At 40.7% G+C, this 16846-nt stretch overlaps 1 protein-coding gene and 1 long non-coding RNA gene across 13 annotated transcripts in view; both read left to right on the top strand.

Moving 5' to 3' along the window:
- The window catches only part of AGFG1 (ArfGAP with FG repeats 1), a 64177-nt gene that overhangs the window by 15827 nt on the left and 31504 nt on the right, over positions 1-16846 (top strand). The window lies entirely within an intron of this gene.
- Positions 5409-9713, top strand: LOC118499981. Its single transcript, XR_004902500.1, has 2 exons — positions 5409-9236; positions 9471-9713. It is a non-coding gene; the product is annotated as an uncharacterized LOC118499981 (long non-coding RNA).

Raw genomic sequence — 16846 nt, 5'->3', positions numbered from 1 at the left:
TTACAGTTGTAAACAACTTACTGCCAAAGAAAGTCATGCTGCCAATTCTAGAACTAGAGTGGGAGGGGACCAAGATGCCTAGCAAAGGACATGGCCCCAGGGAAGCCATTCACTGAGACCATCAGTGCAGTGGCTTAGCGCATGTGAATATCTAGGGGTGATTTCGCTTTTCGTTCAGAACCTTAAGAAGTCTTTACTGTTTGGAAAATCACAAAACTGATGGCGGCATAACTGCCATTTGGGTCATTAATAAAGTATGTCTGTATTGGTCTGTTGGTAGCTATGGTAAGCAGATAGTGTTATTACTGTTAATAATTATATATCAAGGACACACTTGATATTTAAAACAGTACGTTACTAGTCTTTACAGATACGGCTTACAAATACTTGGCTACTACTTTGGTATTCTCAGACTCCTACATTGTATTCAGCGGAGCAGATGTGTTCATTTTTAGGTTATAAAATATAGTATGCCAAATGTCAGTAAAATATTTTGTGACAAAGCACTTTGCATTTGTTTGCTGAAGTGGTTTTGACATTTTTTCCAAAAGTAAAATATTTCCACATACTATCTTATAATGCTTTCTTTTGTATCAGACATTACTTTGAAAATGAGTGTGTATGGTGGTTTCCTCCATGTGTTTTCTTTTGTGATATTGTGGGTAAATCATGGCCCTACAGTTAAATTTCACTATTGGGCTAACTTCTGATTGTCAGAGTTAATGGAAGGAGGGCTGGTGAACAGTGCTACAGATAATTCAGTAAAAAGGAAATGTAGAATTAATTTTATTTTGAAACACATAGCTTTTCTTTTCTAGTAGTAAATTAACCTTGATTATGTTTTAGTACTGAGAGGCAAGGGGTTACTACTGAAGCCACACAGACCGTGTATAAATGAAAGCATGCATTGATTGACAGTATTTGATCTTTAGGCTAGGTTATAAAAATAACTCCAAAACACCAACTGTTGCTTTGAAAAAATCTTTCTAGGTTGAGCAAAAAAGAAAAAGAACTCACAGACATGGACAACAGTGTGGTGATTGCAGGGGGTGGGGGATGGCGGCGAAAGAGGGTATAGGGGGATAAATGGTAATGGGAAAAAATACAATAAAAATTAGATATTAAAGAAAAACCCTGATGAACAAAGTAGAAACAGAGGCATGGATATGTGGAACAGACTGTCAGCTGTCAGAGGGGGGAGGGGGAAGGGGAACTGGGTGAAAGAAGGGGAAGGGATTAGCCAAAGAACGTATATGCATAACCTATGGACACAGACAACAGTGTGGGGATGGTCAGAAGGAAGAGGGGTGAGGGGTAGGTGAGGGGGTGATGGGGACCTCTGTAATAGTGTTAAGGAAAAACATGGAAAAATAACCCCCAAAACTTGCAGTCAAGATGGCAGAATACGTAAACATGGCTCGCCTCCTCGCACAACCACATCAAAATTACAACTAAACTATAGAACAGCCATCACTCAGAAACGTCAGAAATCATGTTGAATGGAAGTCTGACAACTGTGGAGTTAAAGAAACCACATCCATCCAGACTGGTTGGCGGGGTGGAGATGTGGAATGGGCTGGTCCCATATCCACGTGTGGTGGATAAAAATTTGGGAAAGGCTGTCTAGGGAGTGAAGAGTCCTAGCCCCACACCAGACCCCCAGCCCAGGGCTTTAGTGCCAGGAAGTTACGTCCCTATAACTTCTTGCCACAAAAACCAGTGGTGATTGAGTCAGTGGAAGAAACTTTTGGAGTCCCAAGCAATTCCTCGTAAAGAAGCCACACATACACTTACTCAGACTCACTCCATCTGAGCTCTGGCACCGGGTTAGTAGCTTAAAAGGCACCAGGGGCATACAGGGAGAAACTGAAGCGTTTGGCATCAAGGCAAGAGCTGGGAGACAACTTTCTCCCAGACAGAAAGGTGGGCAGAAGCCTTGTCCTTTTACTGGACCCTCCCCCCACAGAACCACAGAGTCTGCAGGCTGGTGCCATGTCTGGAACTCCACCAGCCCGGCTAACACTGTTTGCCTCCCCGCTCGGAGATCCCCTGAGGCTCCGTCTCACCCAGCTTATAGCTGTTAACATTGGCTTTTCCATATGTCTGGTCTTGGCTCATGCTTCACAACTTCTACATTCTTTCAAACAAAACACGGCCAAGCTCTGTGAACCCCCAGCTCCCATATCTTTTGCCAAGCAGCCCCAAGCAGGCACTAGCAGCATCCAACCTAGGTTGACAGCTTGTCTTCACCTGGGAATCCCCAAGTCCAGCACAGGTAGCAGCCATCTCAGATTGCTTTATAGCTCATGTAGGGTGACCCCGGTCGAAACATACTTTGGGGCTGACCTTGCCTGCACCACCCAGGAAACCCCAGGCCCTGTGCATCCAGTGGACAGCTACAGACCATGTTGGAGCACCACCAACTTGCCCCTACACTGCTGATCCTCCACAGAGGGCAGAGGTTGGTGGTCATACCCAATGCCTGTAGTTGACTGGCCCGTTGACCTGCCAACAGAAACCAAGGCTCAACTACAAGGGTGTGTACTCAAGGGTGCACCTCGAGTACCCAGCTTAGGTGATAGGGGAGACTGTACCACTGAACCCTCCAGGACACCTACAACATTAGGCCATGCTACTAAGACGGAGTCAAAGCAGCTCTACCTAATCCATAGAAATAAACACAGGGAGGCTGCCAAAATGAGGAGACAAAGAAACACGGTCCAGCTGAAAGATCAAATCTCCAGAAGAAGAACTAAACAAAATGTAGATAAGCAATTTATCAGATGCAGAGTTCAAAACACTGGTTATAAGGATGCTCAAGGAACTTAGGACCTCAGCAGTACAAAAAATGTCAGTCATAAACGAATGATACACTACTACAAGTAAAGAACAATTTGCAGGGAAACAACTGTAGAGTGAATGAACTTGAGAGTCAGATCTATGGTTTGGAACATAAGGAAGCAAACAATCAGAACAAGAAGAAAAAAAAATCCAAAAAAATGAGGCTAGTATAAGCAGCCTCTGGGACAACTTCAAATGTCCCAATATTCACACCATAGAGGTGCCAGGAGAAGAGAAAGAGCAAGGAATTGGAACTCTGGTTGAAAAATAATGAAAGAAAACTTTCCTAATTTGGTGAAGAAAATAGGCATGCATGTCCAAGAAATACAGAGAGTCCCAAACAAGATGTATGCAAATAGGCCTACTCCAAGACACAACATAATTAAAATGCCAAAGGGTAAAGATAAAGAGAGAATCTTAAATGCAGAAGAGAAAAGCAGTTACCTACAGGGGCATTTCCATGAGACTGTCAGCTGCTTTTTCAAAAGAAACTTTGTAGGCTGGAAGGGATTGACAAAAAATATTCAGATTCATGAAACGTGGGGACCTACAGCCAAGATTGTTCTACCCAGGAAAATATCATTTAGAATCTAAGGGCAGATAAAGAGCTTCCCAGAAAAGAAAAAAAATGAAAGGAATTATCATCACCAAACCAGCTAGTTAGGCCTTTTGGGCAGTTAAATAGCATCTTCGGGAAAGATTGGAGCCTTTTTATAGTTAAAAACAAGCAGTGGCACAAATTAAAATATTTTTGTAAATAAATTTATTGACTTATTTTAGAAGATTTATTTATTTTTAGAGAGAGGGGAAGGGAGGGAGAAAGAGGGAGAGAAACATCGATGTGTGGTTGCCTCTCATGTTCCCCCCACTGAGGACATGGCCTGCAACCCAGGCATGTGCCCTAGACTGGGAATTGAACTGGCAACCCTTTGGTTTGCAGACCGGCACTGAGACACACCAGCCAGGGCTATTTCTAAATTTAAAATTCCAAATTTCACAAGCTGTGTCATTGTAAGTCCAGGTATCATTTTATGATATGTTGTACTCAGAATCTGTAGTGAGACTAAACAGGACACTAGTGGCTGTTTCATAAATCATCCTGTCTCCATGATGTGTTGGTCATTTTCAGTATACAGTAGTGGATTCTGGGAAGTAGAAGGCCAATGTCAGATGGAGCCTGTGGGACATTATCACAGCAAAGACAGTGAGCTTGTGGATAAGTCCTAAATCAGTGCATCAGACTATATTTCTCTGAAATTCAGTTAAAATCTAAACAATCTTCACTCAATTTGCTTCTCCATGGGGAAATGGATGAAGTTGGGCAGGGCTTGTTAAGTATTTCTTGAAGTGCAGTGGTTTTCTTAGTAAAGGATCAGATTGGACTTGAGAGGTTAAGGATGTTGGTCAAGATGCTTTTGAGCCTCAACTTCTCCAAGTGTAAAATGGTAACAACTTTTTTGTTGTTGTTAATTCTTACCTGAGGATATGTTTATTGACATTTTTAGAGAGGGAGAGGGAAAGGGGGAGGAGGAGAGAGAGAGACAGACTTTGATGTGAGAGAGAAACATTGATCGGTTTCTTCCCATACGCTTCCTGACTGGGGTTTGAACCCACAACCTAGGTATGTACCATGACCGAGGACTGAACCCACAGTATTTTTTGATATACTGATTGATGCCTCAACCAACTGTGCCACCCAGCCAGGGCAGTAACAATAACGTCTTTATGTAGAAAGTTCAGAATGCTTTCAACTCAGGCAACCTGTGGAGATTTCCAGCATATTTCTTGTTGAATAATAGATAGTGGGGTGCTATTGAATCAGAATCTAAGATAGAACATGGAATAGGAGATGGATTAATATTGTTTCACTCCTTGCTGTGAGTTGTTTAATGAGAGGGATTTTCCAGTTTTCATGGACTACAATAGTGTTATTTACATTAATATTTGAGTTATATATTTAAATTCATGGAGCATTTTAACTGAATTTATGCACGCTTAAATAATAATGTAAACTGGCAGTTATTTTACATATTAAATCTATCATTGAGTGGCAGAGTTAAGTTACATACGTACTACTCCAGGATTTATAAATGCCCTGCTGCTTGTAGCAGAAGTGGACAAGTGTTTTCTGTAAAGGGCCAGAGAGTAAATACTGTGGGCTCTGCAGACCACCTGCGGTCTCTGTTGCGTATTCTTGTTTGAAAGTATACACCTTTCAACACATGGGAACGGTTCTTAGGTCAGGAACAGGACAAAAACAGGCCAGTGGTCCAGTTTGATCTGTAGATGGTTGGATGTGGAATACCACAGTAACACTTCATTAAGTCTTCAGTTCTTAATTAAACATTTAAAAAATTATTTTAATTTTACAGAGGATGAGAGGGAGAGAATCATTTTTTGTGTGAGAAACATTGATTGGTTGCCTCTCGTGCGCCCCCACCTGGGCACCTGGTGCACAATCCAGGCATGTGACCTGTCCAGGAGTCAAACCAACGACCCTTTGGTTTGCAGGCTGGCACTCAGCCCACTGAGTCACACCAGCCAGGGCCAGAGTCTTCAGTTATTAATACAATTTTTTTATAACCTGACCGCTTTTCCTAGTTAATTTTATTCTTGTTTCATTCCCAGCAGAAATGTCTTGTTTACAGTGATCTTGGTTTTTGTTTTCTGTATATGCTGGCTGTATTCTAGTCTTGCCATTTTGCTTATGCTGTTCTATTCACACTGAATCTGCTTCCTGAGACCTGTTAGTGTTTGTACTCTCTTGTCAAATCTTTCCAGGAGCATTTTAGCCCACAGGAATGAAAACCTCCACTCATATTTAAACTATTTTTAAAAATAGCATTTACTGTAAGATTTTTTTCACATTTTTTATTGCTCATAGTTTCCTCTGTATTGCTCTGATTATCCTCAAAACATTATAGATATTTCCATGGCATACTCCTTCATACTTACTCATTATGCCAGCAGCAGCGAGAATGTATACAAGAATATATCTCTCTCTCTCCAAGGGAGTTTCAAACTTCATACCCATGTGAGTTTCACTGGTCTTACTTGTGGTGAGTTTTAAATTTTTTTTAAAATTTTATTAAAAATTTTAAAGTCCTGGGTTCTACTCTCCAGAGATTCTGACCCTGGGTATGGGTTGGGGCGCAGGAGTGTGTCTGTATTTTAAGCCAGAATCCCATGTGATTCTGATGCTGACAGCCGTAGACCACCTTGAGAAAACCAGTGTAGTGTCGACTCCAGAGCTGGGCTGGGAGCTGTCTGTGGTCTGGTTTCTGCACCACTGATTCATGGACCCTGTCACCTTGGGCAGACTTCCTTTCCTGAGCCCCATTTTCCTTTCTAATCCGTGTAATACCTGTCCTGCCTATTTCAGAAGGTTGATTTGAAGATACTGTATGTGAGGTGTTTAGAAATTGACCCATTATATATATGTAAGGTGTCAGTTTTATGTGCAGACACCTTTTTAATCGATTCCTAAGCTCAGGGGGGAAAAGTTTCATAGGAAAATGATGTGCTTTGAACTGAATTTAGTGAATTTAGTCCCCTCTACACTGTAGGGGGAAATTTTTGTTAAATTTCAGCCAGCATGCTATTAATAAATGTGAAAAATTAATTCATTAATGATGGTAACATTAAAAATTTATCTATAAAAATGTAGTTATCAGAAAATCTCTTCCACGTGAGGTATTTGAGATTTAAAACCATCTAACTCAAGAATATTGAGGCATACTGTTGAATTATTTAAGAAGAATATTTGTTTAATTTTTGAATGTGAAGAAATACACCTATGTGTTTTCTTTCCTCCTTTTAAGAGTCTGTTTGAATCAAAATGCAAGTAAGACCTATACATTATAAATGCAAATACGGGTTTTCAAACTCTGTACTGCTGACAGAGGATTGGAGGCTCGATGGATCGCTGTTCAACCTGCAAAGGCCTGGCTGGGACCAGGCAACTTCTTGGGGCCTGTATCATTCGCTCCTTGCGGTAGAGCCAGGTTTTGTGTCAGAGCCCATGGGGAGGGGCTAGGCTCACAGCAGGTGGCTACCCTGAATCTGGATGCTCTGTAACCTGGAGTCCCTGGGAAACACTGCCACTTAAGTGACTTCAGGCTTTGCAGCAAACTCGTATCACAAGTGCCTTATGACACGAGTCTGAATTGCCCTTCACCTGTGTCTTTTCCATTGCTCCAGCACCTGCTGCTACTCAGGCTCCTGAAAGTTGATACTGGGTTCTCACTGCAGAACTGGAAGCCTGTTCAGCTGCTAGGACGGAAGCTGACATTCATACTGGCAACAGAGGGTGCCGTCTAGTGGTAGGGTGCGTTACGAGCTGGTAAGAAGAAACTTGGGACAGGCTCTGGGCCCATAGATTTTTGAAGAATTGGTGATGGTATTTTTATGTTGTTTCATGAAATTCAAGCCATCCTGCACAGGAAAGATCAGCTATGTAGAGGAGTAGGAAGAGCCCATATCCAACAGGATCTCTTTGAAGAATTAGATATGTCGGTCTTTTAGTGGACCATGGATACCACCAATTCCCCTAGGACAAGCTCATACTGGCCTGTGATGAGTAACAGATGGATAGATACATAGATATTTGCTACATATAGCACAGTAGTTACAGTTATTGTATCTGCGTATTTCATGATAAAATGTTGAGAGGTTGGTGGCGGGGGAAGACAGATCTGGCTGTCTTCCAAGGATGGAGTGGCTGTGAGCAGTCATCTGGTGCCATAACTTGTTCTTCGTTGTGCCGTCTCACACAGCGAGGTGCCGTGGGTCTTAGTGTAGGTGAGTGGAGCCTCCTGGTAGTGTGCGTGCTCTACTGCAACAGCTGCTCTGCTTGCCGGGGGCCTGGTTCGGGTGCCTGCTGCAGTGTGTCTCAGAAGCCCCCGCTCGTCACAGGGCCCTGGTCGGGCTCAGAGGCTCTAAGCCACAGCACAACAGCCAGATCTGTCTGTCTTCCCCCGCCTCCAGCTTCCCAACAGTTTACTATGAAACACTCAAATGTACTTAGAAGTTGATAAATTATGCAGGTACAATAACTATAACTGTTGTGTTATATTTAGCAAGTAATCTATGTGTCTATCCATTTGTTACTCATTTCAAAGTAAATTGCAAATGTTAGTTCACATCACACCTAAAATCTTTACTCTATCATTAACTACAATTATTATTGTTAGTTTTTTGAGGTATAATTTACATACAATGAAATGGAAAAATCTTAAGTGTACCTTTGGAAGAGTTTTGATAAGTGAATCTAGTTTGGTAACCCAAAGCCCCATAAAGATACAGAACATGACCATCATCCTGAAAAAGTTCCCTGACATCCCTTCCCATTGAATCGCTCTCATTTCAGAGGCAGTCCCGTTCTGATTTTCGTTTCTATTCGTATAAGTAAAATAGTAAATCATGTGCCATTTCGTATAAAGGCTGCTTTTGAGAGTTGTGCACGCGGATGCCTGTAGCTTGGTCCTCTTTTTATTACTGAATAGTATTCAGTTGTATGAAGGTATCAGAACTTGTTCATTCTTCTTTGTCAGATATATGTTTGGGGAATATTTCCTCCCAGTCTGTGGCTGTCTCATTTATTTTCTTACTGATGTCTGTGGATAAGCAGAAGATTGGTTTTTTATTTAAATAAAATGCATCAATTCATAGTTTTATAATTACTGCTTTCTCTATTCTGTCTTGAGAAATTTCTGCCTTCTCTCACATAATGAGAATAACCTCATTTTATATTTTAGAGGCTCTAAAAGCCTTAGCTTTTATGTTTACATCTATGATCCATCTCAAATTAATTTTAGTGTATATATGATAGCAGTCAAAGTTTATAGGTTTCCATGAGTGTACGTAGTTGTTCCAGCTTCGTTTGTTCAAAACACTTTCTTCAATGGATTGCTTTGGAGCTTTTGTCAAAAATGAAGTGACCTTGTAAGTATCGGTATGTTTCTGAGCTCTCCATTTTCATTTATTTATTCATTAATCCTTATGCCAGTGCTACACTGTGTTGAAATAAATCTTGAAGCCAGGTAGTACAGGTCCTTCAGTTTCATTTTCTAAGAGGTCGCTTTACATGTTCTGGGTTAGGGGTGGCAAACTGGTCACGCAGCCACATTTATATGGCCACTTGAGTGATCTCCTGTTGTTCGACATGGAGAGCAAGTTGGGTCGTCCCTTTCTGTCCTCATTACCCTCTCCCCTGTCGGCAGCTGCCGGGACCAAATGGTGTAGTCTTATTTGGGGGTGGTGACTCAGTCATCTTTGGCCAAATGCTCAAATGGAGATGACTGGGCTCTCTCGGAGGAGAGAAAGGAACATTGGGAGCCAAGTGCCACTGGCACAGAGAATGAAAATGACCCAGGGTTGTTAATTCAGATTATCAGGTTTTTTTTTCTTTTCCTTTTCCTTATTTATTTATTTATCTATCTATTTATTTTTTATTTGAAGAGAGAGAGAAACATCAATGTGTGGTTGCCTCTCACACGGCCCCCATTGGGGACCTGGCCCGCAACCCAGGCATGTGCCCTGACTGGGAATTGAACTGGCGACCCTTTGGTTCGCAGCCCACGCTCAGTCCACTGAGCTACACCTACACCAGCCAGGGCTCAGATGATCAGTTTCTTGTGTCAGTTTTGATGAGTTGTATTTTTCAGGGAATTTGCCTGTTTCATCTAAGTTGTCATATTTATTGATGTAAAGTTATTCATAATAGACCCTACTGTATAATGTGTATTGGGTCTATATAGTTGGGTCTTTATTCTATTTACTCTGGGTTATTTGCTTTTCTTAGCTTGTTAAGGTGGAACCTAAGGTAATTGATTTGAGAACTTTTTTTCCTAATATTATTTTAGAGCAATAAATTTTCTCTCTAAGCTCTGCTTTAACTGCTTTGCACAAACTTGGATATGTTATATTTTATCATTTAGTTCAAAATGTAGAGTATTAGCTGATGTTTATATTGTTCCTCTGTAATGTTAGGCCATTTTGAAGCTTTTGAACATTTTCTGAACTTCATCTAAGAGTTACACCAGCCAAGGCTGTTTTTTACTCTTATTCTGTCTCCCTTCTCCCTTCTTCCAACTCCCCCCTCTTCTTTCTTCCCCCTCCCTAAGCCCAGTCATTTATTCAGTAGTTTCACAGTATTTGGGTTTTACTGATTTTATGCACATAGGGTCAGTGTTACTCTGTAATATGTTACCTGTAAGTTGATAGTTGGATATGGTAGCTTCTTAAGATCCACATTTAATTTGAGGAACGGATCAGGGAAGAGCCACTGTTTCATAGGTTGGGTGTGTTCTTTTATGGAGAGACTTTTTGGGGGTGGGTGGGTGGGTGGTTGTGTTAGCTGCTAATACTAACTCTATGCCTATGGTTATTACTTAGGGATTCGAAAATCATGATATTCTAATTTAGTCATTTTCCAAGTGTAGTCTGCGAACCTGCAGGGGATCTTGAGACATTTTTAGGGGTTCTATGAGGTCAGAAAATTTAAATAATAATTTTAAGACTCCATTTGCTGCTTTTGCTCCCATTTTGATGAGTATACAGTGGAATTTTCCAGAAACTATGTAACATAAAAATGCAGAAGCTGTTGAGAAGTCAGTTGTCTTCTCTTTAACCAGATATTACTGAAATTTGCATGTAAAACAATGCCATTGTTCTCAGTAATTGTTTTGTTTTAGAAAATAGAGCTATTTTTGAGCCTTTTGGTCAAGATGGTGTAGGTAAACACTGTGCCCACCGCTCCCGTGAGCACACCAAATCACAACTAAGTTATAGAACAAGCACCCTAGAGAACTGACTGAAGACTAGCCGAACAGAACTCATCACTAAGGTCATAGAGAAGAAGCCATGCGAGATGGGTGGGAGGGGCGGAGACATGAAACGGGCTGGTCCTGCACCCACATGTGGTGGTAATCCAGAGGGATACCTCAGCTGTGGAGGTTGCCCCAGGGTGAGGGGTACCAGCCCTATACTGGGATCCCCAGCTTGGACCACCAGTGCCAGGAAGAGGAGTCCCAACAATATCTGGCTGTGAAAATCAGCAGGGGTTCCCTCCTGGTCAGATGGAGAGCTCTTGAAAACCCAGGCATCCTCTTAAAGGGCCTGTACATGTACTTAGTCACTGAGGGACACGCTTGCTCTGAGCTCCTGCCTCGATTTGAACTCTAGCCCTGGGCAGCTGCTCGAAAAATTGCCAGGGATATACAGGGAGGAATTGAAGTGTTTGGCTTCAGGGCCAGGCCTGGAGGGGCAGTTCTCTCTGCCATTTTGTTTCTTTGTCGAGCCCTTGGCCCGCAGAGCTGGAAAGTGGACACCTTGTTCTTTTGTTGATCCCTCTCCCAACCCAACCTGCAGGCACCGTACCTGAGTCTCCAACAAACACTCCACCCTGAGAACCTGCACTACCCACCTTGTGCGCAGGCTCAAACCTCTTTTAAGTGGCTGCTCTTCACAAGGGGTTGTCCTTGGTGCATACCAAAGACTCCTTAAAATCCCTGCAGGGTCCACAGTCCCCAAAAATGCAGCAGTTGGCCTCAGTGTGCCCTGTACTTCTGTTGCTAAGTGGCCCCCAGACTGCAGCTGTTTTCAGTTCACAGCACAGCCTCTGCTAGGCACTTCCATGCCCAGTATAGGCAGTTACCGACCATAGATCACTTCGTAGCTTCTACCAGGTACCTCTGGGCTGGGCACAGGCAGCAGCTGACCTAGGCTTGCACCACAATCTCTTCCAAGAAGTCCCAGAACCAACACACCTGGTGACAAGCCTTTGACCATATCAGAATACCACCCAAGTAGCTCCACAAAGGACATACCCAAAGGGTGGACGCAGCAGGTACCAGAGCCCTGCTAAAGCAAATCCTACTCCATGGAGTCAGTGCCCACACAACAGCTCACCAGCTGTAGTCATGGCCCATCCTCACACTGAGTCAGTCTGAGGGTTAGTTCCACCCACTGAGGTTCCAACAGCAGTCAAGGCTCGACTACAACAGGAGGGCACCCTCAGCCAATATAAGGGATACAACTGGAGCACTTGGCTCAGGTGAGCAGGGAGACTGTGCCACTGAACCCCACAGGACACCTACTACATAAGGTCACTCTGCCAAGACTTGGAGATGTAGCAGATCTACCTAATATATATTCGGTAGAAACAGACATAGGGAAGCAACCAACATGAGGAAACAAACAAATACGTCCCAAACGAAAGAATAGAACAAGACTCCAGAAAAGGAACTAAAAAATGGAGGCCAGCTACCAGTTACAGAATTCAGAACACTGGTTTATAAGATTGCTCCATGAATTTAGGACAAGAATAGATGAACTCAGAACTTCAACAAGGAGATGGTAAACAAACAAATAAATAGAAACTAGAAAAGAACCTGTAAGAAATGAATACAGTAACTGAAATGAACATATTAGATGAAATCAACAGCAGATCAGATGATGCAGAGGATGAAATAAATAGGAAGACAAAGTAACAGAAGACAACCAATCAGAACAGCAAAAAAGAGAAAAATACCACCCCCCCCACCCATCCTGGAAATGAGAATAGTTTAAAGGACCCCTGAGACAACATCAAATATAACAATATTTGCATCATATTGATTACCAGAAACAGAAGAAAGAGAGCAAGGGATTGAAAACCTATTTGAAGAAATAGTGACAGAGAACTTTATCCTGGCAAAGGAAATAGACATACAAATCCAGGAAGCACAGAGAGCCCCAAACAAGGTGAACCCGAAGATGCCCACATCATAAGACCATTAAGACACATCATAATTAAAATGCCAACAGTTCAAGACATTCTTAAAAGTAGCAAGAGAAAAGCAGTTCGTTTCCTACAAGGGAGCTCCAGAAACTTTGCAGGCCAGAAGGGATTGGCATGAAATATTCACAAGGATTAAAAGCAAGAACCTATAACCCAGATTACTCTACCCAGCAAGGCTATCATTTAGAATCAAAGTAGAGATCAAGAACTTCCCAGACAAGAAAAACCTAAAGGAGTTCAACACCACCAAGCCAATATTACAAGAAATGTTGAAGGAACTTCTTTAAGAAGAAAACTGAAAATAATAATATTAATAATTAAATGGCAAGAGCTACATGCCTATCAATAATTACTTTAAATGTGAATGAATTAAATATTCCAATCAAAAGACATTGGGTGGCTGAATGAATAAGAAAACAAGACCGAAGTGTCCATTGATAAGTGATTGGATAAAGATGTGGTACATATAGGGTAGGGCAAAAGTAGGTTTATGTGAAACATTTATTTATTTATTTATTTATTTATTTTGAAGAAGAAAGTGTATTTATTTTTAGTGAGAGAGGAAGGGAGGAAGAAAGAGAGGGAGAGAAACATCAATGTGTAGTTGCTTCTTGTGCACCCCTTGCCGGGGACCCAGCCCACAACCCAGGCATGTGCCCTGACTGGGAATTGAACCGGTGACCCTTTGGTTTACAGGCCTGTGCTCAATCCACTGAGCTACATCAGCTGGGGCTGGAATTTATTGTTGTATTATTATTTACTTATTCTTGTGTTATTTTCTATATGAATAACTGGAAATTTACTTTTTCTCCACCCTAGAATATTACTCAGCCCTAAAAAAAGACTGTGAAGTTTTAGCATTTGTGATGACATGGATGGACCTAGAGGATGTTATGCTAAGTGAAATAAGCATTCAGAGAAAGACAAATACCACATCATTTACTTATATATGGAATCTAAAAAAACAAGTAAAGAAGTAAAACAGAAACAAACTCATAGATATAAGAAACAGATTGTTACCAGGTGGGAGGGTGTTGGGGGACTGGGTGAAAAAGGTAAAGGAATTATGAAGTACCAATTGGCAGTTACAAAATAGGCATGAGATTGTAAAGTACAACATAAGGAGCATAGTCAGTAGTATTGTAATAACTGTATACTGTTGGGGATACTGTACTTTCAGAGGGATCACTTCTCAAGTTACATAAATGTCTGCCTGCTTTGCTGTGCACTTGAAACTTACATAATATTGAATGTCAACTCTAACTGAAAAATAAAAATTAAAACTTATTTTATGTGTAAAAGTTATTTACATTAACATGCAGTAGTTTTATTGTTATTTAAGTACATTAGAACTACTTATAAACATCAGTAGATATATAGTGCACATAAACAGCTGTTTGTGGTGCTGAATATTCAACTGTTTTCAAAATAATGAAATTGTTTATTTGATATGTTTCAGTCAGGTGCAGTTATTCTTACTGATGTTCAAATTGCCCCCTTTAAATGAGATTATGTTTTGGAAACTTTAAAACTCACCTCTTGTGCAAATCTCATTTTTACCTAAATGAACTTTACATGCATATTTTTTCTCTTTGTAAATTAACCCATAAGCCACCCATATATTTGGAAAAGTTCAAAGAAAACTAAATGTTTCTTCTCCTCATTATGACTTATGTAGAATGTGGTATAGATCAGATTTATATTAGAGGCTTGTCTGTCTTTTGGGCCGCTTAGTCTCACTTTTTCAGCCAGAAGGCTGCATTCTCAGCCTTAGTCAGCTACCTGGCAAATGCTTGCCTTTGGTTACCAGGACAGCCAGACAATGGAATGTCAGTAGTATCGATCACTCTCGTGAAGCTTTAGGTTGACCTAAGCAGTGAATGAGTAGTGTTCATGTTAGAGGGGGTACACTGGTATCGATGCTATCCCCAAACCCTGGCTAATCCACACACGGTTCTTACTTCGTATCAAGACGAGTAAATAGAACTGTTCTTCATACTCGGTTCTTTAGGAAATGATCAGACAAACTTGCCCATTCTCCCTTGCTCAGGTCCTCTTTTGTTCTAGTTGTATTCTGGAAAATATAAAACTTACTCTGTGGCAAGAAAGAAATATAAAGCTTTGGTTAATTTTTCCTTCTTGCAAGCTTGCCTATCAGATTCATATTGTCTTTGGGAACAGGAGTATTTTGCTTGAAGAGGCCGCACAGATTAAGTTTACAAGAATTGGAACCAAAACACTGGTGGGAATTTTTTTTCTTTTAGGAAAATGATTCTAAAGTTCATCTGCTAGATCAAAAAAGTAAAACTTTGCTGGAAAGAATTTGTAAAATGAAGAGTAAATAGGATTGGCTCTACTTAGATACTAAATAATCTCTCTCTCTGTAGGCAATGATGTGCAATATAAATTTATAGTAATTACATCACTATGAAAATAGTACAAGAATAGACAGATCTATGGACTAGATGCTGAGATATACTGTAACTCATGTATATTAAATGTGTCTATGGGGTTATTGTAAAATAAATGAAGTTCAGCACTTCAGTGTGGGAGGAATTGGTTATTCAATACCCAGAGTTGATGAGAATGTTAACTGACATGGTATATACCAAAATACATTTGAGAAAAAATGTCCAGTTAAAATTTTAAAGCCATAAAGGAAGCCATAAAAATACAGAAAATAGTTTCAAAGTATCTCCCTACGCAGTACTTATTAATCGTCAAAGGAAAGCTAGTGATCACTGTGGAGAAATCTGGCATATGTGATTTTAACCAGGTAATCAAAGTTGACCTCACCAGCAGTGGGACAAACTGATATCATGTGCATTCTGCTGTGATGCCCTGAGACGGACAGAGCATAACTTACGTGGTCCTCTCCCCCCGCCACAAATGCATAACATGAATTTAATCACGAGGAAACCTAAACTGAGAAACATAGTACAAAATAACTGGCCTGTACTCTTCAAAGACATCAAGGTGACAAAAGATAAAGACAGGCTAAGGAACTGTTCCAGATTAAATGAGAGTCAGGAGACAAGACAGTTATGGATTCTGTACTAGGAGAACCTTTTCTTTTTGCTATACAGGATATTATTAAGAAAATTGGCTGTGAATTCGATAACAGTAATAGTCTGTGGATTAGATAATATTATAAAATGATTTCCTGATTTTGATCATTTAGCTGTGGTTATGTAAAAGAATGTCCTTATATTTAGGAGGTAAATATTTGTGGGTAAAGTTTCATGTCTCTTAATTTAAATGGTTCGGAAAAAAACTTTGTCTTGAGAGAATGTGAACATTAGAGGCTGTGAGTAAAACTTGTATGGGACTTTTATCTGCAACTCTTGCAACTTTCCTGTAAAACAGATGATTTCGTAAGAAAGAAAACAGGCAAAACTATAGTGTTTAAAGAGATATACACTTGAGAGTGGACAATAAAAAACAGAAATGATTGCTATAAAACAGTAAAAAAATGTAGCTGATTATGTATTGAACACTTAAATGTGTAAGGACTTCATAGACTAAAAGCTGTGGAAGAAATCAAAAAGTACAAATTGATAAATAACCAGCTAAAACATGGAAACTTGTTAAAGACATCACAAACAAAATTAAAAGGCAAAGCAGTTGTTTGTTACCCACGTAGGGTAATTTATAGATGACATCTTGGTTTGAGAAAGCAGGACAACTGATAGTTTTTCATAAAACTACTCAGACTTCAGAAGTAAGATAATTTGTAAAGCACATTCATGAACAGACATGTTTTTAGGGTTGGGAGGTGCTTACTAAGCTCATGCTCCCTGCTGGAGGAAGAAAGGGGGAAAGGCCCCTTGCCCTGGGAAACCACTAAACACTGCTGATTGGACCAGGAATGGACACCCATTCTAGGGGCCATTGACTGATCAGGTCATCTCACGAAACTGAATTAAGGCTCACAGAGACTGGACTTAAGTGATGAATCATTTGAAAGAAAAGGTAGTATGTAATGGGGCCATGTGCTGTCCAACGAACAAACAGGAAAAATGGTACTAAGAGAGCAAGAACAGGGATTAGACGTAGTGTGAAAAGCAAAAATGATGAACTGTGTGTTCGGGGGAGATGTGGAGAGAAAGCTTTGGAAACAGATACCAGACCACCTAGGTCCCAGATGGCTTCCTGTGTGCAACCTGGGTTTGCCTTGTATTCTTCAAGTGTTGCTGTATGCTTCCCTAAACTGGTTTTATGGGG

This window comes from Phyllostomus discolor, chromosome 4 (assembly GCF_004126475.2).
Source record: "Phyllostomus discolor isolate MPI-MPIP mPhyDis1 chromosome 4, mPhyDis1.pri.v3, whole genome shotgun sequence".
In the NCBI taxonomy this organism is placed as follows: Eukaryota; Metazoa; Chordata; class Mammalia; order Chiroptera; family Phyllostomidae; genus Phyllostomus; species Phyllostomus discolor.
Note: the sequence above shows the minus strand (reverse complement) of the source record. Positions and strands in the feature narration are given on the sequence as shown.